The following is a 24,243-nucleotide window of genomic DNA, read 5'->3' on the forward strand; positions in this document are numbered from 1 at the left end:
CCGCTGAGCTCCTAAGGAATTACAGAGGTAAAGGTACCAGCAAACCAAGTTGCAAAGGTCATGACCAGACATCAACCCAGGAAGTTCGTTTGGATCAAGCCTAAGGTTGCATAGAGGAGCATATCAGAAGTAAAAATAGGGTTTATGTGTCTAATATATATGTTGGACCGTTGAAATTTACGTATGGGCAGACCTATAATATGCCAAAACCATACTTGCAATACAAGGCCAACCCATAATTGGTTTTGAAATTGATTTTAAAGTAAAGGAGCAGAGCCGACTAAAGTCTGTTTATAAAATGATGATAAGCAACCTGGCATATGTGGAACCGACATAGGGGTGGTTCTTTGGTAGTTCGTTATGTGGAGAAACAATTGGTTATCACATTTGATACAATTCCTTGCTAAGTATTGGGGTAGATTGGTTTCATTTGGGTCTCTTTATTGCTCACATGGCATCATATAACCCATGTTTGTCACCACTGTAGTAATGTTGAGTCCGGTTTCCCTTCTCGGAATCATTGCTTATGAAAGAAGATGAGATGTTTGGTGGCCCTCAAGGTTAGCAAGCCCACATTGTGGCCACAACTACCCAACTTGGGAGGTTTATGAAGAGCTCATGGGTTTGGTCATTGGTAAGAGGGCCAAGTGGAAATTTCAGATCCCACGTGTACTTATTGTTGGGGATGTTGTATCATTTGTAGATGGACTTTCCACCCACTTTGGAAGCCTCTTTTGGAGCACTAATAATTGATTTGGTTGAGTGTCCACTATTTGGCGCTATGCGCCTAAATTTAGAGGCTTCTAGGTAGCCGATTGGAAGAATTTTTGAAGAATTTATGTGATTGAAGGGCCTTTGGAAGCTAAACACGGTACCAACACCCCTTTCTTGTCTTCCATTTAGGGAGAAGGGTCATCTTTTGGGGGCTTATGCCCATAGATTTAGTACATGTGGATTTAGAAGCCCCAACTTGTAATATTTTAGCTTAATATATGTAGAGAGGGCCTTTGGCCCCTCCTTAGGCTAACTTAGGGGATTTTAGGTTAAAACATTATTATTTTATTATGAGGGAATTTTAGCACCTCCTTTACAAATATAGGTGCACTTCCTCTCATTTTCTCATGGATTTTTGGGGGAGAAATCTCATAGCAATATGAAATTTCTGCGATTTTCCTTGTAAATTTTGGCTTTGGATATTTCAAGTGAGGTGAATTGTCTTGGGAAAGATATGTTTTGAATGTTGGAACTTTTTTTGGATTGACGAAGTGATGCTTAGATGAATAGTGGTATTTTATTGTGAGTATTATCTTCCATTTTGCTGCAATTGTTAAAGTAGGATTTTCCATGTGTCATATTAACAATTGCAACATCTTTTATGAAATCTATTATCTTCTCATGCAAAATCTATCATCAAGTATCCATCAAGGAAACTAGATTGCATTCCTTGACCTTAAGTCTCCTAATTTGGAAAGTTGCTAGGGTTGGATTGAGAGGTTATTCCTCTCTCCTTCCCATGCCATCCAAGGTCTTCAGCGATTGACTCACTCCTTGTTTGACTTCATATGTCAAGAAATTCAGTGTTGAGCCAATCCACTTGTCCTCTATTCTCTATCACTTTATACTTTTTAAAATCATTAAATTCAAAGTGGCATCAATTTGAGCATCTCCAAAGCCTATCTTGAGCGACCGTTTCTTTGACCTAGCTACTTCATTTCACCTGGAGTTATACTTTATTGAAGACTGTTTTGGAATGTTAAATTTTGCAAGCTTCTTAAAGAGTCATTGGGCTAGAATCCCTTTATTCATCTAACTTATAAGTCTTGTTGAGGAAGCCCACCTTGTGGGGATAACATCCACCCACAAAATAGCGGGGAATTTCACTGCTAAGGTGACAATGGTGGTGGGTCCTATTGTTGTTGGGGATCTAGAGCGACCTAGCACTAGGGTGCCAAATTTTGTGGTAAGGGTCCCAACAAAGGTAGTTGTGTAGAACCACGGAATAGTTGAGAAGGTCCCAAAGCTCTTAAGGACCAAAGAAGCCTTCATTGTTACATGCTAGGTAGAATCATGAAGCAAAAGTAGTGTTGGGTCAAATCACTTTTTGAGAATCTAAAAAAAAAATGAACACATCAAGTAGAACTATAGAAGAGGGAAAAGGAAATTAGCTTGTAGCTCTCAAAGAAGTGGGATAAACCTAGTTAGTGTAAGGAGAAGAAGTGGCCCTACAATTTGCTTGGTAAAATAGAAAATCCATAGCTCTTAGGGAGGCAAAAGTTGAAAAGCAACCCATAATTCCTATATACAAACGAAGAACCCTATCAAGATAATTATTGACACAAGCATGGGATGAGACTTAGACTGGCAAGCATTTCCTTTACCGAAGTAGTTTGGTCCTTGAGTAGCAGCGAAGCACCAATGGAGGATGTATACATGTAAAATGATTTGATAAAACATACTTTGTTTATTTGTGTCATGTGAATACTACGTATGTGCGTTTAATTTTTCTTCAAATAGAATGTTGTGCTTGGAGGCTTGTGGAGCCTAATGTTCATGTATTATTTGGAAAAAAAGAGAGGTGAGTGAGGTTAGATTATAAGGTAGAACAATAATGAACAAAGTTTGTAGAGAGTTTTTAAGAGCCATCTTCTCTTATAATGGGAAAAAGTGTATTTCACATTTCACATGCTATATTACTAATATGATCTACATCCATTCTTTGAGATTAGGCATGTAAGTTTTAAACCTTTCAAGTGAAGCAATGCATATAGATTCTAAAATTAACTTAGAAAGAACAAAAATGACAAACACACATTACACCGAGATTTAGCCTAGAAACCTTTAATTGAGAAAAATAGGCTCACGTAGAACCACACATCTATCTTCTTCAATGTATTAATTTAACATTCACAATACAACATTTAGGTATTTCACAATGTCCAAAACCTTAATCCACTAACCCAAATTAGGTTAAAACCCTAATCCCTTAACCCATATTAGATTATAATGGGCCAAAAAGTATGAAAGCAGAAAGGAAAAAGTAGCCTTGAACTCGAGATAACATTCATGGATAAATGCCCAATCTACATGTTACAATTAATGCCTTGTTCATGACTGCAAAATCTACATCCAAAGAGTATAACACAACACCAAGAAAGCATTCACCACTTGAATTTGTCTATTTAGACAAGTGATGTTTATCTTGCAAGTCATTATAAAATGAATTCTCATTTAATTTCTATTTTAAGTAAAAGAGTTATTATAAATATTGAAAATGACAAATATTTAACAGAAAAAGTAAATAACTAAATGGTATAATGAAGTTGCATGCACCCAAAATAGCTTGGTGAAAAAACAACCTTTAATTCATTTAGGAATAGAAAATGAAACACTACTATCCAATAAAATAATGGTTGAAAATTTTGAGGAAAATTAAATCCTTGTAAACTTTTTAAATATTAAATATATAAATAAGATATGAAACATCATTAGATAAATTAAAACTACACAATTTTCTTTAATATAGAAGTGATCTAAATTAGTTTATATACAAAGATGAATATTTTGATATAGAGGTGATCTAAGCATATATAGTTGATAAAAAAATATTGATAACATTAAAAATATCGGTATTTAGATAAAATTGACAAGGGTCTAAAAAACAAAAAACAAAAAAATGAAAAAAATATTGGTAAAAATCAGCGAACATCATCTAGGCCAAAAAATCACGATTTCGTGATTTTTCGTGTTGAAATCGGGATGTTTGCAACACTATTTTTTTGTGAATCAAAGAGTTTCTATTAAGCAAGAAGATTACATCTCAAATTACAACTTCTCAAAATCCTACTAGCCTCACTCTTACTAGATTTATTGGATAGTAGGTGCAAACCCAGATACAAGAAAACTTCCAAAATAACATAGAAAACCATAACTAAAAAGGCAAGTGATACCAAAAAAACTGCAAGATCAAATACAACCAACCACCATCAGAAATCAGAAGAGTTGACTAGAGGAAGGTGGTATGGTCCCGGGCCAAAAGATGGTGGAGGCCTGAAATCACAATGGACATGCTTCTCCATATAGGCAAGTTTTCTTTCAAATCGATCTAGCTTTTCTTGAATACCCCTCTACCCCCTCATCAGGTTGGTCAAGCGATCATGCATCTGCCACTAGTTGCGTTGAAGATTGTTCATGAAACTTATGACAACATTTCGATCCACATGACAAGCTCAACCAAGCTGGTCTAGAGTGAGTAATTTTCCACAAAACAATGTCGATATCATCAAGTAAGGGGGGATGGATATAGTGCCAGATGATTGAGCAGGGGTCGGGCCTACAGCCTAACCCTATCCATGACCTTCTTGCATATGCCCCCCCATGTAGCCCCCTTTCTCCCAAGCCTCTTCTCACATGTCCTTGTTGGTGAGGCATTGTCAACTGGGCCACTCTCTAGCTGATGGCGATGCTCGTCCAATTGATCCCCCACCCAAAATGAAAGTCAACAACCCCAAAACTATGGAGCTTCCAACACAAACAAGAACACCATTCACAAGTTAGTGAACCAAAGAGCCTTGTCATTGCAAAACACTGGGTATAAAAATCAAGAGGACCCCCACAATGGTTTGGTCGGCTACCACTAGGCACCATAAAAGCGTTGAAATGACAGTGACCATAAGATACATCCCAGGTCAGTGCCTAATTATAACCAGCTGCACAAGTTCCTCTGTTAACCCACTGAGACACAAACAGCTCATGACCTTCAAACTGATATAGAAGGTGGTTAACTGAACTCAAGCACAACTCTAATAAACTCAGTACCAGATCACCAAACCTCATGGCTTCCTCTCCCCCCACTGAAATGGACATATAACACATGCTATCAAGGGCCAAAAGGCTTTCCAAAACAAACAGAGGAGAAGTTGAGTGCAATTCCCCCAATCCAAGGCCCTCGACCCTCCAGTAAAATAACAAACCCCCCACAACGCTAGCACAAAACGTCAAACTGCCATGAACGACAACCAACACCTGGCACCACCTTACTATAGCTTGGCAACCAAGCTCTTCATACAAGAAAGAGGCAAACCAAGGGAGAGAACCACAATTTCTTACCTCATTCCAGGAATGGAGCTTCCACGACTCATTCTGAAGCAATATTGGCACACCCACGACATAAACTAGCGAGACAAGATTAATTGAATCTCCATACAACTTCAAACAACCATACCATATTCCAGGATCCAAATTAAGTTTCAGTTGAACCGATGGCCCTCCGCTCCAACCTCCCCAAACACAACAAAGACCCTCCTCGACAAATGCTCCCAATATGCACATATAAGAATCCCCATTATCCTCGCCACCCTGCTTAGCAAATGCAGGTTGAAATCACTCCCAAGTCCATCCCATACTAGTCTGAAACACCCACCACTAGGAAACCGACTCTCTTTCCCGCGAAGGCACCACAACACTACAAATCCACCAGAATGTCTTTAAATAGAATAACTATTGAGTGACCTCGACCTCCTCTCTCACATGGGGGTGCATGTCGCCCAAGTTCCACGTCACCCCTTGTTAAATGACCAAAGGATCATTAGGGTGGCATGCACCCACCCTGATCCCCACATCCCCATGCAATGACACATCCATGGGGAATTTGCAACGCTAATTTTAATTTCCATGCCGACTTCGTTTTTGTATGGTGACTTCTGATTTTTAAAACCCCTTAAATTAAAGATAAATCTCTTTATAGGTAATAAATATTTTGAAGCTTTTTGAAAAATAAAATATATAATATATTGATACTATGTATATTTCTTATTACTTTATATTTTAAAATAAAAAATATGTTATAAGATTGTTTTAAGTATATATAATAGTTTTATTTAGTATGTATATGAAAATAAAAATGTGTGATATATTTTTTATTACTTTGTATATTAAAATTAAAATTAATATATATATATATATATATATATATATATATATATATATATATATAAGTTTTTAGGTTGAGATTAAGAAATTGATATAATATTATCTATTTATATAGTTGGTAGAATGATCAAGTGATCAACACGATCATTTTATTTAAATAACATTTCTTTTTTGATCATTGTCCTTAACAATCATGATCATTTGATTTGCATGCCATTCCTTTTCTTAGTCATGACATCTAACATCCATGATAGACTATCGATACTTTAAATTCTCTTAACCTTATCTCATAATAGCCCTTGATGTTTTGAAAATCTCTTGGTCATGACACTTAACACCCATGATGACCATTGATGTTTTAAATTCTCTTAGCTTAATCATATCCCAAAATAACCTTGATGTTTTAAAAATCTCTTCAGGTAACTTGAGGGATAAGGGTCTCTTCATAAGTAAAGAAAATTTTCCTTTTATTAAAAGATGGAACAACTCCCTACATAAACAACTCCCTCTTTATAGTATTAGTGCTACACATATCACCTTCGAATTAAATTCCTAGCGTAATCAGAAACCAACTTACACTTGGTAGGGTGAGAATATATCCAAGTAAAATAGACTTATGCAAAGTGATATTGGGCCAAAGTTGAAAGCCCTCTAATGTGTAATAGGAGAGACTAAATATACCTTTGGATTATGGTTCAAATTTTGGGAGAAAGAAGGTGAACCATGCACTATTGAAAATACCTGAGAATAAAAAAATAAAAAACTTAACCCAAAGATTACTCTAGAGGGAAGTTGGTTTTAGCTCAGTTGGTCGAGTTCTCGTTGCTAATTACCTCACCTGCTGGGAGGTCACAAGGTCAAATCTCCTCGACGATCTTGTGGTTAGGCCCTGCGTGTTTGGCGGACGAGTACATCCCTTTGGGTTGATATGCCTGGATTTTCCTGTGGATGTAGCGGCCACCCAGTGTCCATGAACCATCTTAAAAAAATAGTCTCTTAAAAAGAGTGAGTTCAGAAATAAGAACATCAAAGTATGAAATGAATCTACAAGTTTTTTCAAAAGGTAATACGATTTTGTGTATTAATAGTTCACCTTTGAGGTATTAAATTGTCTCTTTCAAATATGGAATATGGAGTGCCAAGCATAATAATTCTTTGTCTAAACCTCACTATTTGTTCTCTTCACTTGTAAATGGTAACCTTACTATAAAAATGAAATGTGATATAAAAATGAAGCATAATAATTCTGTCTAAACCTCAATATGCGTTCTCTTCACTTATAAATGGTAAACTTACTATAAAAGTGAAATGTGATATCCCCAAGAGCAATGCCTCTTTTTACACATCCACATCTAATAAATAGAGGGTTCGGATTTTTTCATAGAGAATCTTGCAATACATTTCTTGGAAAATTTGTGATATGTTGTTGTTTAAAATGCATTTTTGAATGCACAAATGTATTTCGTGCCTTGGAAAACCTATGGGGCACTCAAATTTTACATATCACACAACTCAAACTCAATCTGGAAATAAAATTTTGGGAAAAATTGTCATATGTTGATATGTTGTTTAAAATGCATTTTTGAATGCACAAATGTATTTTGTACCTTGGAAAACTTATGAGATGCTAGAATTCTATATATTACACAACTCAAACTTGGGAAAATTGTCATATGTTGATATGTTGTTTAAAATGCATTTTTGATGGCACAAATGTATTTTATGCCTTAAAAAATTTATGAGGCAGTGGAATTCTACATATTACACAACTCAAACTTAAAGAAACCTCTATAGATGCAAAATTAATTAGAAAATATGCAAAGGCCAAAATGTCTTAATTAAAATACCACTAAACAATGTCTCTTCTTACACTCCACACTTTTTCCTATTTAATTCATCTTTATGTCGGTACTCACCCAAATAGTCAACTGCATATCATATTCTATTAATAACATGAGAAAATACACTTTACTTAGAAGGGTGTCTTTAAATTTAAGTTAATCCTATAGCAAATTTATATTTCTAATAAAATAACTCAATTTACAAACTTAGGTAAAAAAAATATATTTTTAATAAAATGAATACATTTACAAACTTGACCAAAATTTTATAAGATAAAATTTCACTTTTACCAATTTTGTTTTGATAAACACTCGTATTTAAAAAATTCAAAATTATAAATCTATCCAACTTTAGTTTCTTAAATGGCCTATTTCTAGATAGCCAAAAAAAATTGGAAAGTTTCTTAAATAGGCTATTTCTAACCAGCCAAAAGAAGTTGCAAGGCTGCTACTTAAGTTCTTTATGAAATAATTATTTTTGAATTGATTTTTGTCAAAAATAAAAAAATCTGCCATTGACCCTACTTATTAAATGTATATACAAAATGCATCTCAAATCGGTATAAATATGAATAAGGATATAAATATAAATATGAATAAGGATATAAATTGTACCACCGCTACGTGATACAGCTTTTCTCCACCATAGCAAACTCTGCCCTATTAAAGGTTAATCTCTTTCAAATAAAGGCATCACTGAATGTAAAATAAGAATAAAATTATTGTCACTAAACTCACTAACCTAGTCAAACGTAAATTGGGTAGGGTTAACTTAATAAGTGGCATCAATCCTGTTATTTTATTTTAGGATGGGTCTTTCAAATAAAGGCATCACTGACTCTAAAATAAGAATAAAATTATTGTCACTCAACTCACTAACCTAGTCAAAAGTAAATTGGGTAGGGTTAATTTAATAAGTGGCATCAAGCCTGTTATTTTATTTTAGGATGGGATATAATTGTTTTAGTAAAAATATTTCCATGTCATTCATTGGAGTCGCAAGATTTATATATAGAAGGTACTGAGCTGAGAGGAATGGTATATTTCAACTAAAATCATGAGAAGGGTAAAAGTAAAAGAAATTTTATGATTGATTCAAAACTAGATTCTATAGTTATATAATTTTAGTGGATATTTTTTTAATACTATAATTATGGATCAATTATTGTTTGATATATTTACTGATTTTTTATGATAGAAAAAGGAAAACCTCATAAATTGTAAGTAGGATTAGTTAATAGAGGTTGTAGCTAGTTAAGAGAGGTACTTACCTAAATACGTGGATGACTATTCCCTTGAATTTGATGTTGTCCTAGTGCCACTCTTTAGTCATTTCTCTGTGGGGACTCGAATCCTTCCGTGAACTGATTTGAAAGATGAAAATTAGAATCCGTCCATGGTCATTTCCTTGAATTTGATGTTGTCATAGTGCCATAGACTGGAACCCTGCGCTTTGTTTCCATCACCTGATCTGAAAAAGAAAATTAGAAAATTAAACTAAGGAAAAAATTAAAAGATGAAAATTAAAGAACTAAACTAAACAAAAACAAAAACACCCTGTTATCACATTATCATTTAAAATCATAAAAGATATTAAGATGAAAATTAGATGACTAAATTTAAGAAAAACAAAAAATGCCTTAGTATAACATTAAATCAGAAGAAAAGTAAAAAAAATTATAATTGATTATAAACATATTATATATGTAAAGAATTCCAGAACATAAGTATATAGTTGGATATTTTCTAGATAATTTTCTAGCACTATTTGTCAATTATTGTATAAACACATATAAAAATGGAAATTAAAAAATAAAATAAAAAGGCTAAGATACTTTTGTATAACATTATCTTTTAAATATACGTGTCTAATATTTCTTGCTTTTCAAAATTTTTCTTCTCTAATCACCAATTTACAATAATCAAAATAGAAAAAAAAAAACAAATAAACCTAATCTATAATCATTATCAACCACATATCAATACACCACCAACAAAAATACAAATCTCCCACCTCGCTTACTTAAAATTCAATTTACATTGAACAAAAAACTCTCCATCACCATTGAGGCCAAGGGAGATCATTTGTACTTTCTTAACAGAAAGGTACATTTGTCTTGTCTTTGACTCGTCATTTAGCATCAAAGATAAAATGTAACTTTCACATATTTTGTTTTATTCCATAAGAAATCATCCAAGGTGGAATGACTTAAAAACTATATTAAACCAGGATTATGATGATGCGACCGCACAGCAAAGAAATAATTAGAAGATCTTGGAGTATAGTAAAGAGGGGGAAGGACAGAGGATTTAATGCGCGATCAAAACATTTACAAGTTCAAGATTATGGGATTAAAGTCATGAAGGGTGGCAGTAATCAACCCATGGGAAGGTTTAGCATCCCAAGACGGAAATCGGGTAAGGTACCGAGGAGAATTAGTGGTAATGGCGGCGAGGCAGTACTAGCTTCCCATCATGGAAGTGTATATGGAATGGGTATTAATGACAAAGCCAGGATGCAGCGAAGGTTCACGATGGCAAGGTGGCAGCCTCACGATCATTTAAGAATTGCATGCAATCGACCAAAGCCAAAGGCGAATCTCCAAATGCAGCAGAGCAGAGCGAGGAAGTGTAGAGAGGAATTGCAGCAGCAGAAGGATTGTAAGATGGCGGAGCACCATGACAGGGGAGTAGGAAGGTGGACGAGGAGTAAAACAGCAACTCCAGCGGAAAAAGGCAAGGGCACTGTTGAAGACGCTATGCAAAAGGTTTATTTGACTATCCAGGATGACTCGGAAGAAGACTTCGACATTCGAAATTTCTTTGCAGAAGAGGAGTTTCAACGAGGTCCGAAAGGAAAAGCGGGTACAGGGAAGACCCAAGCGCGGAATTCGGGGGACAGCGAGGAGGAGAGTGAGGATCTGGTAAGAGATGAGGAAGAGGAGGTGGAGGGAGGCGGTCGGGGCAGAGGAGCGCGGGGAAGAGTGAATCAAAGAGGGAGAGGGAGACCTGCTGGGCGAGGCAGCCGTGGGAACAGGAATGAGCGTTCGGAAGTGGAGGAGGGAGCAGCTAGTGAGGTAAGAGGAAGAAAGAGAGGCAAGAAAGACATGCGGAGGCGTTTACAGGAAGCAGAAGCTGCATATGTTCTGGATACAAATCCAAATATCAGAAGGATGATAGAACAGATGGAGGAAGAAGCAATGCAGGGGTACTCAAAGCCTGAGATGGAGGATTGGGAGCAATATCTCCCTGATCTGGGACATACGCGAGGACGAATGTCCTTATATAAACAGTCTTTACATGTTTATTGGGGCATGAAGCGTTTATTAGCTAAAGCTATGGAACAGGTGGCTTTAGAAATGGCTGAACTGATTCAAGGCATTCCTACCATGAAAAAGGAATTGAAAAACATTCAAGTCACTCTACTGATGCAAGACAAAAAGATGGATGATATCATGAAGCTGCTTCAAGCAGGGGGATTGGGCGTCAAGATAGAGAACGAACCAAAGACAGATGCACCGAACCAGTAAGAGATGTAGCTGATGCTTGGAGGTTTTTATATATATTGTTGTTTTGTTGTTTTGATGTTTTGGAAATATAGATACTACTATATCAGAAAGCAAACAATGTACTGGTAGTAAGGATAGATGCATATTTAGCGTGGATAGATAGGTTGGTGACATACTTTTTTTGGATGGCTTTGAAAAACTTTAGATGGTAACGAAGCCCGGTTTCCCTTAAGGGCGGGTGGAGACCTGTCCCATTTTGTAATATTTTGGTTTAAGTAATGAAAAATAGAGCAACGCCTTAGCTTACAAAAAAAAAAAAAAAATTAATTTTTTAAAAATCTAATTTCTGACACGCTAAAAGAAGTTGCAAGGTGGATCTCTTAATTCTTTATGAAATAATATTTAAGAAATAATATTTGTGATTAGTCTTTGCTGAAAATAAAGACCCTAAAGGAATTCGACCATTAACCTTCGTCCTAGTATGTAGAAATGTAATCGAACCAATAAAGAGAAGGCTAAGGGCTGATTTATATATTTTCTTAATAAATTAATAAAATCTGTAAAAATATATCCAAAGTGATGAAGAGAATTTTATATTTTTTTATAAAATAATAAACCTGCAATCCTTAGATTTCAAAAGAAAAAACTCAAAAAGATTTCAGCCATTGATCCTCGTCATTAACTCTAAAGTTAAAAGTGTGAATGACCATATAATTGGTACAATGCAGTGATATGACTTTTTTTTCCAGGGTAGCCAAATATGCCCTACTACTTATGAATCTCCAAATAAAGACTATCACTAAAAATATGGTCACTCAACTCACTAACTTAGTTTAACATAAGTAGAGTAGAGTTAAGTTTCAGCTATGATAACATGGTTAATTTAGACTCATTTCAATAAAAATCAACCCATCTCCTTCAAATAAAGACTATCACTAAAAATATGGTCACTCAAGTCACTAACCTAGGTTAACCTAAATAAGGTAGAGTTAAGTTTCAGCCATGATAACATGGTTAATTTAGGTTAATTTAGGCGGGTTTCAATAAAAATCAATCCAAGTCATTCATTCGATGGAGGGATGGTACACTTAAAAAATGAAAAAAAAAAAAAAACGATAATTGATTGAAAAACAGATATGTAAAGAATTTCGGTGAATATGTATAACCTTGATATTCTCAAGTAAAATATCAAGTAAAATTTCTAGCATTTCGACTATCCCTCCATTATAATACAAACACATATATCTACTAAAAAATTTCAAGCATTGAGACTATCCCCCAATTATTGTACAAACACATATATCATAGCATATGACTATCCGTCAATTATCGTATAAGAAAACCCAAACCCAATAAATTGTAGGTACGATTCTTTAATAGAGGTAAGTACCTGAATCCTTGGAGGGCCACTCCCCAGAAATTGATGTTTGATGTTGAGCCATTGTCATTTTTCTGAGCTTATTTTACTAATCTGAAAGATAAAAATAAAATGAAAATTAGAAAATTAAACCAAGTAAAAACAAAAAATACTTTCCTAAAACATTATCATTTAAGTAAATTTAAATATACTTAAAAATAGTTGTATACTTTTTTTTTTTGCTTTACTCTCCTCTTCCCATTGCTTCTATTGTGTAAGTCTTATACTTTCTATAAAAATACATTAATATTCCAAATTTAAAATCAATTAATCAGAAATTTTCCTTGGTTAATAATTAAAACAAGAACATGAAAAGAAACTAACAGACTCCATCTATTATCTCCGTCTGTTATCTTTATAAACAACATATCAATACACCAACGGTAAAAATACAGATCTTCCTCCCTTAATTGAAATTCGATTTACATTTCACAAGAGGCTCTCCATTTGAGGGCGGCAGATGTACGCAGACTTGTTGACCAAAGATATGTGTCTCCATTTCTCAAACTCGCCATTTAACATCAAATGCAGACTGAATGTTCAAACACAAACAGAATAACAAGAGAAAGTGAAAGGCTGATTTTTATATTTTTTTAATAAAATAATAAGACCTGTAAAAATGTAGCCCGATGACCAGAACGTGAAAGGTTGATTTCTATATTTTTTTAATAAAAAAATATAACTTGCAATTCGTGGGTATTCTTTATAGAAAGTAAAAATCCCATAGGATTACGGCCTTTGATCTTCATTATTAACGTGTGAATACCCACATAATTGGTACACTGCTGAGTGATATGACTATTCTCCATCATAGTCAAATTTGCCCTATTACGTGTTAATCTCCAAATAAAATCTACGACTACAAATACCATGTCACTCAGCTCACTAACCTAGGTTGGGAAGGGTTGAGTTAATCAGTTAGGCATCAACCGGCTTCCAAGTTTCAACTATGGTAACCTGTGGTTATTTTATTTTAGAATGGGATAGACTGGTTTTAATAAAAATTCGTCCATGTCATTAATTCAAGGCGTGCGATTTATATATGGAGGCATTGAGTGGGAAGGGAAATGCGAGGCGTGAGGAGGGATGCTTCGCATCGTCATTCATTGGAGGCGTGGGATTTATATATGGAGTCATTGAGTGGGGGAGGGATTCTACACCTGTACCAAAATAAGAAGAAAAGCAGAGGTGAAAAAAAATAGATTATAAATGTGTAAAGAATTTCAGTACACATATTCTCCAGTGAAATTTACACCATTATCACTATTCTCGTACAAACTCATATATCTACTGACTTATTCATGTTTGAAAAAAGAAAAGCCGAATAAATTGCAGGTAAAATTAGTTAATATAGGTACCCACCGAAATCCGTCGAGGTTCCCTGGAATTTGATGTTGATGTTGTCAGAGTGCGTTTGGAGCCACTGTCATTTCTAAGGATGGGATTCGAACACATGCCTTGCAGCTTCCCAGGGACGGATCTGAAAAATAAATGCTAAAGAACCAAACAGAGAAAAAGCAAAAGATCCAATATATATACAGTGTTGAATCCATTCTATTTATGGAAATAACTATGATCGGATTAAACGTTTGAATTAGGTGAAGTTAGAAAAAAAAAAAAGGGCAGAAGTAAAAGAAATGCCATGATTAATTAAAAAGCAGACTATATACCTAAAGAATTAAAGAATTTCAGTGTATGTGTAGATATTTTCTTGAACATTTTCTAGAATTCTGATTATTTTACAGTTATTAGAGAAAGACATATATTTAGAACTTTTCATGTTAGAAAATAGAAAACCCTGTCATTATATAAACATATATATGTCAACCTTTTCAGGTTAGAAAATGGAAAACCATATAAACACATATATTTAGAATTTTTAATGTTAGAAAACGGAAAACCCTGTTATTATATAAACACATATATGTAAACCTTTTCATGTTAGAAAATGGAAAACCATATAAACACATATATTTAGAACTTTTAATGTTAGAAAACGGAAAACCCTGTTATTATATAAACACATATATGTAAACCTTTTCATGTTAGAAAATGGAAAATCCAATAAATTGTAGGTAGGATTGGTTAATAGAGGTACCAACTTGAATCCTTCAAGGGTGACTCTCTGGAATTTGATGTTGCTGCTGGAGCCATCACCGTTTCTTGCACAGTACTGGAACGCCTAATTTGTTTCCCAGGAATGAATCTGAAGATTTGAAAATAAAATGAAAATTAAATTAAACCAAACAAATAAAAACAAAAAATACCGTTACATAATATTATCATTTAAATTTGCTTACAGATGATCATCTAATTCTTCTTGCTTTACTCTCCTCTTACGATCCTTCCTGCTAAAAATCAAACTGATAAGAATTGCTTCTCTGGCATAAGTCCGTCCTTCCTGCTAAAAATCAAACTGATAAGAATTTTCCTTCTAGACTAAAACTTGCAATAATTAAAGAAGGGAAAAGAAACAAAAGAATTATCCTTCTAGACTAACCAACTTGTAATAATTAAAGAAGGGAAAAGAAACAAACCGACCTTATTTATTATCATGATAAATAACATATTAATACACAACCGATAAAAATACAGATCTTCATCACCACTGAGACCGGCAGAAACACATCGTGCATCTATTGTCCGCCTCTGAATTTGCTCATCCAAAAACTAAAGGTATCTCTGTCTCCATCTCTCAGACTCATCACATCAAATGCAAACAGAATGTTCAAACAAAAACATAAAAAGACCACAGACTACACATACACGAACAGTCACAAGACAGAACCATGGATACAGATCAAAGAAACATCGCACAACAAACAAAAACAAAGATGAGCGCTCCATAAGACATCACAACCTCGCCTGAGAGACAGAGCAGAGGAGCACAGAGATTTGAGAGACTGCATTGCGGGGCAAGAAGAGGAGGAGATGGAGACGGAATAAATAGAAGATGGATTAGCTTTTGTTAACGGTAATGCGCTTTTCTCAATTATATCCAATGTTTGATCCTTCGGACCCTACAGATCATTCCAACCTTAAAAAAAAAGCAATCTCCCAAAATTCGAATTATAACTTCAACAACACACCTACCCTTGCCGGAATTAGCTTTTGTGAATGGTCAAATTCATTCTGCCGTTTGATCCACCGATCGATCGAGATCCTTCCCCACCGTTAGAAAAGCTACCTCGACACAATTCAAATTTATAGATTCCCCTCCCCGGAATGCACATTCACCTTTTTACAATCCAACGAGCATCCACAATTCCAAACAAAATCTCTTATATTCCGCGGGCTCCATTGAAATTCAGATATCTCTGAATTTCAATTTCTAGCTTCTACCCCAGGTCACGAGGTCGAACCGTGAGACCTTAGGTGTCTATCACTGTAAATCATGATCGCAGAGATTCGTAGGTGGAACGCTCCAGTTTGAATGAAGGTTATTCATAGGCATCATTAAAATTGAAGTTTATTTAAGTTTGACATTTTTAAAATTGAAGGTAATTTTATTTTTACATTTTTAACTATTAAACAAGGTTAGAAAACGCAAGTATCTAGTTATTATAATAACACAAGTTTAGAAAAGGCCAATGGGTACAATCATAATCATGATTGTTGATATAGTAACGCTTTGCCATGGGGTACATTTAATGTGAAACTTTTTATTTTGCTTACATTTAATATCAAACAAGATTGAAAGGTTATTTGGATGTGTGTTGTGTTACTTTTATAGAGAAGACAAAGTTTCTAATTTCTATTTAATTTTAAAATTTTAAACGGGGAGGATTATTAGTTTTGTATTTTATATAATTTTAATTAATTTGATTAAAATTTAATGTGAAATTTTTTGTTTTGCTTACGTTTAATATCAAACAAGATTGAAAGGTTATTTGGATGTGTGTTGTGTTACTTTTATAGAGAAGACAAAGTTTCTAATTTCTATTTAATTTTAAAATTTTAAACGGGGAGGATTATTAGTTTTGTATTTTATATAATTTTAATTAATTTGATTAAAATTTAATGTGAAATTTTTTGTTTTGCTTACGTTTAATATCAAACAAGATTGAAAGGTTATTTGGATGTGTGTTGTGTTACTTTTATAGTCAAGACAAAGTATCGAATTTCTATTTAATTTTAAAATTTTAAATGGGGAGGATTATTAGTTTTGTATTTTATATAATTTTAATTAATTTGATTAAAATTTAAATTTTGTTAAAAGATTTTAGTTCAAATAATTTGGTGAATCATTTATTTTTGATGATGATGATGGTTAATGTCCACTGAGATCATAATTATACAAGTTTAAATATTTACAAATATGTTATAATTGGTTTATTTGTAAAATTTACAAAATACTCATATTTAATATAATAGTAATAAGTTTTTCTCTCTCAAAATATAAATAGTAATAAGTTACTACTCATTCCAATTTAAAAAAAAATAAAAATAAAAATATTCAAAAGTAAGAAATATAATTTTTATCTAAATTTTTCTTTTTTTTTTAAATAGTTAAAATTAGATTATCATTTTTATTTTTCAGAGAAAAAAACGCAGTATGTATTATATTGAGGCAATATAAATGCTATCGTAAGGTACAAATAAGTGGAAGACTATGATGCATGACATTTGAGAAGTTCATTTTTATTATGATATACTTTTAAATTTTAAATTATAGATGTATTTTTTATTTTCTCAAAAAAACTAAACTATTAATTAATTACAATTTTTTAAAAATGATATTTACTAAATAGTATTATTTTTTCTAATCATCCTTACATTATATACTTATATATATATGGAGGCATGATTATTATATTACTAATACAATTATATATAAGATATAAGAGATGATTATATATATATATATATATATATATATATATATATATATATTACTAATTTTTTTTAAAACTTTTAATACAACACAAATAATACTAAGATTATTGAGGGCAGAGGAAGAAGAGGAGGTTGGCAGACGAGGAAGGAGCAGAGGGGCAGAGGAACGCGAGGGCGCGTTAACCAGAGAGGCAGAGGGGGGACTGGAGGACGAGGCGGTCGAGGGAGTAGGGGCGAAAGATCGGAACACGAGGAGGGAACAGCTAGTGAGGTAAGAGGCAGAAAAAGAGGTAAGAAAGACATGAGGAAAAAACTACAGGAAGCAGAAGAAGCGTATTACCACGATACAAATCCGAATATCAGAAGGATAATTGACCACTTAGAGGAAGAAGCCATGCAGGAGATTTCAGATCCCGAAATGGAAGATTGGGAGCGGTTCCTCCCTGACCCGGGGTATACGAGAGGAAGAATGTCCTTGTATAAACAATCGTTACATGTTTATTGGGGAATGAAGTGGTTATTGGCCAAAGCAATGGAGAAGGTGGCCATGGAAATGGCTGAATTGGCCCAAGGAATCCCCACCCTGAAAAAGGAATTGAAGAATATCCAGGTCACTCTACTTATGCAAGACAGAAAGATGGACGAGATTCTGCAGATGCTTCAAGCGGGCGGAATGGGAGTCAAGGTAGAGAGAGAGCCAAAGCTAGATACAATGAATCAGTAGAAGATGGAGCTGCTGCAAGGAGGTTTTTATATATTTCTATTTTGTTTTTTGGAATATTAGATGTTAATGACTCAGAGAAAAAACAGTTTGACTATAGTAAGAATAGACGGGTATTTAGCGTGGATAGATAGACTGGTAATATACTTTTTTTGGATGGCTTTTAAAAACTTCAGATGGTCAAGAAACCCGGTTTCCCTTAAGGGCGGGTTGAGACCTGCCTATATCTGTAATGTCTTTTATTTTCAGTAATGGAAAAATAGAGTATCGCCTCAGCTTACAAAAAAAAAATACTAAGATTATTGTATTTTTCTAAAAGCATAATTTAATAATAAAAAAAAATATATCTTTTTTATTTTTTTTCTCTAAAATTTGATATGAATTTGTTGAAATTGTAATTTTAAAATGTGTTATGTGAATTATTATGAAGATTTTTTAGGATACAAAATCTATTAATCTATATAATTTAAATAATAAAAAATGAAAATATCACAAAAAAATTTTGTGATGGGGTACATAGTAATAAACCCAACACATGGAGGATGATTCCAGACACTTGGCCGATGATGCAGGGCTGACAAACCCGGCCTCTCACGGTGACCTTCATACAAGGGATGTTAATGTTGGGCGTGTGAACCATCCATCAACCTTGATGGGAGAGGAAGCAGATGAGTGGCATGGGTATTTGGAAGGTGGTGAACATATGCTTTGGAAAATGTTGTGGCTATTATGGTGGGTTGATGGTTGAGATTGGATCTCGGGTTGCAAAGAGCACTCCTGTGTTTGGCATCTTGAATGGGATTGGTGGAAATTCCACCATTGGTGCCTTTTCCTTAGCGTTGGGGATATTCAATTGGATGCTTTCTTTCCTTGTGGGTGGTTGTTGGATTCTTGGAGAAGGCTAAGGGTTTGGCTCACTACAATTGAGATGATCGGTTAGCTTATCAGTGGGTGGTCAGGTATTCGAGCTTTTGCGTCTCTTCTAGCACTCCAGGGTTGCTAGTTTTATCCCTTGAGTATCCATATAGGTCTCTTGTGGTGGGGAGGGGGCAACTCTCAGGGTGTATGGTTAGATTTTCGTCTATGACGTGTTGGTGTCTGCAATTCATTGGTTAATAATCTCCTTGTCGATCTAGGTTCTTTGTGTTCGGTAATTACCATAGTCAGAGCTAATAGTGTCCTCGTCGGTTTGGGGCCTTGGTGTCCGGTAGTTACCATTGTCGAACTAGGAGGGGTTGGGAGGCTGCCCTAGAGTCATAATTCTGGAGTGCATTGTCTTTGTGTGCTTGTTTTGTCTTTTCTTGGAGAAGGCAATATTGTTATGATGCGTCCAGAGCCACGCAACGCTCCCTCCCTCCCTCCGACCAAACGAATTTATGTCAGGCCGAGAGGGCAGGTCTCTTATTTGCAAGTGGAAATGGTAACAGACGCATCTTTATCCTCAGGTCAGGGTGGTCGCACCGCTAAAAGAGCGGGTTGGGCAACATCTGGGGGCATGGGGGACATGGCGGTTCGATGGCTAGTCGCGGTGGCCGTGGAGGGAGGAACCCGTGCACTTCGAAGCTGGGTGGGGGGTCGCGACAAAGAGGAACTAGTAGTCGAGGCACAACGTGATGACCTGGACATGGAGGCATGATGGAATAACATTGTTGTCTGGATACCTTACGAGATTTTATTCAATCTCTTTTGGAATGTTTGGAAACTTCAGAGAGGGTGTGGCAGGAAGAACATGTCACACTCATTGCCACTTTAAAAAAGATGCATTACTTCTAGTGTCATGTTCGAGAATTGATCGTGGTATCTTGGCGTGGCCCGAATTTGATATCAGAGAAGGTGGAAAAGCTAGAGTCATGGGTGGCGCACTTTGAGGAGCATGTCCAATGTTCCTTCCACCCTCCTCCTCCTCCAGGAATTGCTCCGGACAATCCTGCCTCAATTAATTCAGATGACTAATCATGGTTACAAATGTTTTACTTGTTTTACATGTTTTCTGGTGCTTTTGGCCTCCTAAATTGTGGACTATGTCTCTAGTTATTCTTTTGTTTCTTTGTCATATGTTGATCACAATAGTCAACAAACCTGGCCAAGGTGATACTATTTGCATTGTGAAACTCATGTATTCCTTTTTATGTGAATGAATAGAACTTTGAATTACAAAAAAAATATATATCACTAAAAATTATATTCAAATTTCAATAAAGAAAGGAAAAATTTAGAAGAACTTTCTCCTTTTAAAATATTTTTAAATATTAGCTTAGATGATATGTTTGTATCATATTTTAAAAATGGGATAATTAATTTCTATTAATATTTTCTTTTTGATAAAAGTATTATATTTTTTTGTTAAATTATTGATGTTTGAAAAATCATGGGAAAAAATATCAATCGGTTAAAAATATGGAATTTAATTTTAGATTTTAGATTTTGAAGTTATTATATATTTTATTAATTTATATATAAAATTATAATTTGAAAAAAATATTAAAATAATTTGTATTTTCATAAATTGTGTGTGTTTCGGTTTTTTAGAGGTTTTTTATTCTCAATCATTACATCAAAGCTCATAATGTCACTTTGGGAATTGAACTTTGGGAGAGGGCTCTAGATAAACTCAATTGGCCTTTATTTTAAATATATTAAATAATAAAAAGAATTAAAAGATTGAAATGTAAATATTTTAGTGCTTAAAAGATTTTAAAATAAGATGGATTTATGTGTGTGTGTGTGAAGATAGGGTTTCATAAAAAGGATGGTGCAAGTAATAGTAATAGTAATAGTAGCTATGACAATAGAGAGGAAAAACCATGATAATGATTGCATCAACATTAATGCCACGAGTGGCAATGATGATTGATTCTCCCATTTCATTAGTCATTCATACCTAATACCATGCAATGTGCTCTATGTACCTCTTAGCCAATTCAACTGTGAGAAATGGCAACCCTCAATACATAAATCATCGTCATAACAAGTAACCATCATGAAATTCACAATGAGGATGAAACCTCTCTACCAAACAAATTATTTCACTATATCGCAGAAGAGGGCTTTTATTTTTGGGAAGTTGTTATGGCATGTACCTCACCATTAAGATGATGGGGGTAAGGTCAACCTTGTCAATTTTGAAGAATATGGGAGAATGGAGGTCTATGTACATGAAGGGTTGAATGTCTTTGGGGCATCTTCATTAGAGAAAGGTAAAATGTGTGGATGATACACGGAAAAGGACATGAGGTTGCTTGAAGGCTTCCTAGTCATGACCACTAATCTACCAAATGCCATGTCTTCCATTAAAAATCCATACAACAGATTATATAGCTTTAAGTACCATTTGAATGTATTGATAAGAATAAACTTTTCTTGCAAATCATTTGGAAAAACCCTTTCCTTTCTTTGCACTCATTGTAACATTATTTTCAAAAAAGGTATTGGCTATGGGGAGGTGTAATATTCCAAATAGATATAGAGATAATCAAAGACATGCACAAAAATAACAACACAATAAATTTCTAGAAAATACCCATGAAGAGAAAAATGCTCTAGAACACCCAAAATGGCTAATTTTATTATAAATGAACTCCTGGAGTACAAAAAAATTGGAAGGAGTGCACCTGGGCTTTCTCAAGGAAATCTACAAGCTCCAAGTGATTAATCTCTCAATGCCCAACTACTGCAATAGTTTGTCCCTCCAAAAATTTGCGCTGGCCCAATTTTTCTGCACTATTGGGTTACTTGCCACCCTGATTTGGCCCCTCAAAGCCTCCTAGAAAATTCTGTAAATTTGGGGATGCGATCCTTTTCAAAAACCCATAAAAACCTAGAAAGGGTTTGCTCTAGTTTTGACCCTCCAAACTCGATCCTAAATAGCTTGTCCCTCCTCAAATACCATAACGCTCCACTTGTAGCAGAAAATGATGAATTGTTGCTCCAAAATGCTAGAAATCACCCAATCTCCCTCCAAATTAAATCTTAGAAACTCAGCCCCTAAATCCTCCAACTGACACTCCACACAACAATCACTGAAGAGAACTGAGCAGGCCTATGAAAGATGATGCATTAGCAAGCTTCAACAATTCGTACAGTAGTGAGGGACTCCCTTTTTCCTCCCAATATCTCCCTGCTTTGGCTGGAATCTGACCAAGAACACCCCTGTAGCAACAGAGACCCCAACTTCCGACACCAATCCTCCCAATGACTTCATGTCCTCTCCCTCTATGTCCCAGTTAAACCAGAATAGTGTGTACCTGTGTGATGCTCCTCTCCAATCCTCCACAGCAAGAGAAAATCCTTCCTAGGGTGGCACTCGAAGTCCCTCAAAGAAAGGTTAAGCTTCACTCCTTGGGAAGTTCTTGTCTTAAGAAGCACTTGTAACTCAGCTAAACAACTAGAGTGACAATCAATTATCAAAATGTCAAAAGGCCCCAAATGATGCTTCTCTTCTCCTATTTATGCTTACTGGCCTTGAGTCTCATGTGGGTCCCGTCTCCAATTTCGACCTCACTTAGGAAAATCTAATTTATTACCATGGGGTGCGTATTATTTGTGGGTAAGTGCCCCCCACATAGCACTAAGATGTTCATTGACCCACTTTTCCTAAGTTTTCTTCACCAAAAATTGCCTTAGCCCAAAAATGACAAAATTGACAAAAAAATTTGTCTCACCTTAGGAAAATAATTAGGAAGGGACATTACAGTCCTCCCCTCCCGGATGTTGCTTGCCCCCAAGAAACTGCAAATTCAAATGCCACAAAATTTGCCCACTATCCCACGTAGCATCCTCCTCGAGAAAATCCCTCCATTTGACCAAATTCTCCTTGATCACCCTGTTCCTCAACCTCCTCTCTTGGGTCTCCAATATGAACTCTAGTGTCAAAACCAAATGCCCCTCATCATCTAAGGGAGGCAACTCAGTTGTTGTTGTAACCTGCTGCCCCAATTCCTCTTTCAAGCAAGAGACATGGAACACATTAGGGATTCGGCTCTTTGAAGGTAGCTCCAACTCATAAGCCACCTCTCCAACCCTCCTGACCACCTTATACGGACCATGAAACTGATCCAAGGGGTAAAAAAAAGTGCTCAAAATTGAAAGTGTGTGATAGAGCTCGAAACCTAAATGAATCGATAGATCTCGATGATCTAAATCCAACGCAACTCGTTTCACTCAAAACTGATATCGTATGATCATGATATCACGTTCTGATCGATTTGGAAAACAACTAAAAAATTTAAGTTTTGGGTTGTAGGTACACCCAATCAAGAGTCCGTACACTGACTGGGCAGATGACTGTGTTTATGAGGACCTATGGTTGGATGACACTTGTCTCATTCTTATTGGTTGTGTTTGGTGTGATTTCATTAGTTAAGTGCGGGACCAATGAGGGAGAACCACATGGGCCAATTAGTGGCTACCACGTGGCTTCCTTTTATTTAGCAAAATTTGGTTTATGGCCAGATCGAGCCTCCATGGGATTCGAACAGTAGACCTCTCAAGTGGCAACATCGTGCTCCACCATCGTGCCACAAGTGTTTCTTAATAGCTATGGTAGATGGGTACTATATAAAGTTTAATGGTGACACGTTTGGAGAAAGGGTCAGGCTAAGCCCTAGCCCTTGGCCACCCTAGTGCCCACGGGACCACAGGTGGAAGGAACAAGGGGCTAGGCCTTAGCCCGGCACCTAAGCATCAACCTCGTGGTCACATGACCCTATACATGACCATGGGTGCGAAAATGAGGAGGGGCCAGCCCCAAGGCCACATGATGAGCCATAGAATAAGAGCGCGCGTGGAGTAAGGGGGCTAGCCCTAGGTCACCAGGACCCAATGCGACTAAGAACACGGAAAAACCAAATGGTGTGGAGTTAGGCCCTGGAATCTCGACTCCCAATGCGGTCGCATGTGCCAATGTGACCAAAATTTTCGGAAGTGGGGGCTTAATGGGCGGATTAATGATCCTACAATTTCGCCTGTTGGGTGGGATTGTAGGCCAGATTT

General features: G+C 35.5%; 1 long non-coding RNA gene across 1 annotated transcript in view; it reads right to left on the minus strand.

The window, feature by feature from the left end:
- The window catches only part of LOC149166461 (uncharacterized), a 201,984-nt gene extending 192,752 nt beyond the window's left edge, over positions 1 to 9,232 (minus strand). The window contains exons 1-2 of the long non-coding RNA XR_016260137.1: positions 9,209 to 9,232; positions 9,041 to 9,063 (exon numbers count right to left, since the gene is read on the minus strand). This is a non-coding gene — a long non-coding RNA (uncharacterized LOC149166461). The remainder of the gene's footprint in view (positions 1 to 9,040; positions 9,064 to 9,208) is intronic.
- Between the last annotated feature and the right edge of the window lie 15,011 nt (positions 9,233 to 24,243).

Source organism: Pinus tabuliformis, chromosome 5_1 (assembly GCF_031772625.1).
Source record: "Pinus tabuliformis cultivar Carrire ecotype Pingquan chromosome 5_1, CPIR1, whole genome shotgun sequence".
Lineage (NCBI taxonomy): Eukaryota > Viridiplantae > Streptophyta > Pinopsida > Pinales > Pinaceae > Pinus > Pinus tabuliformis.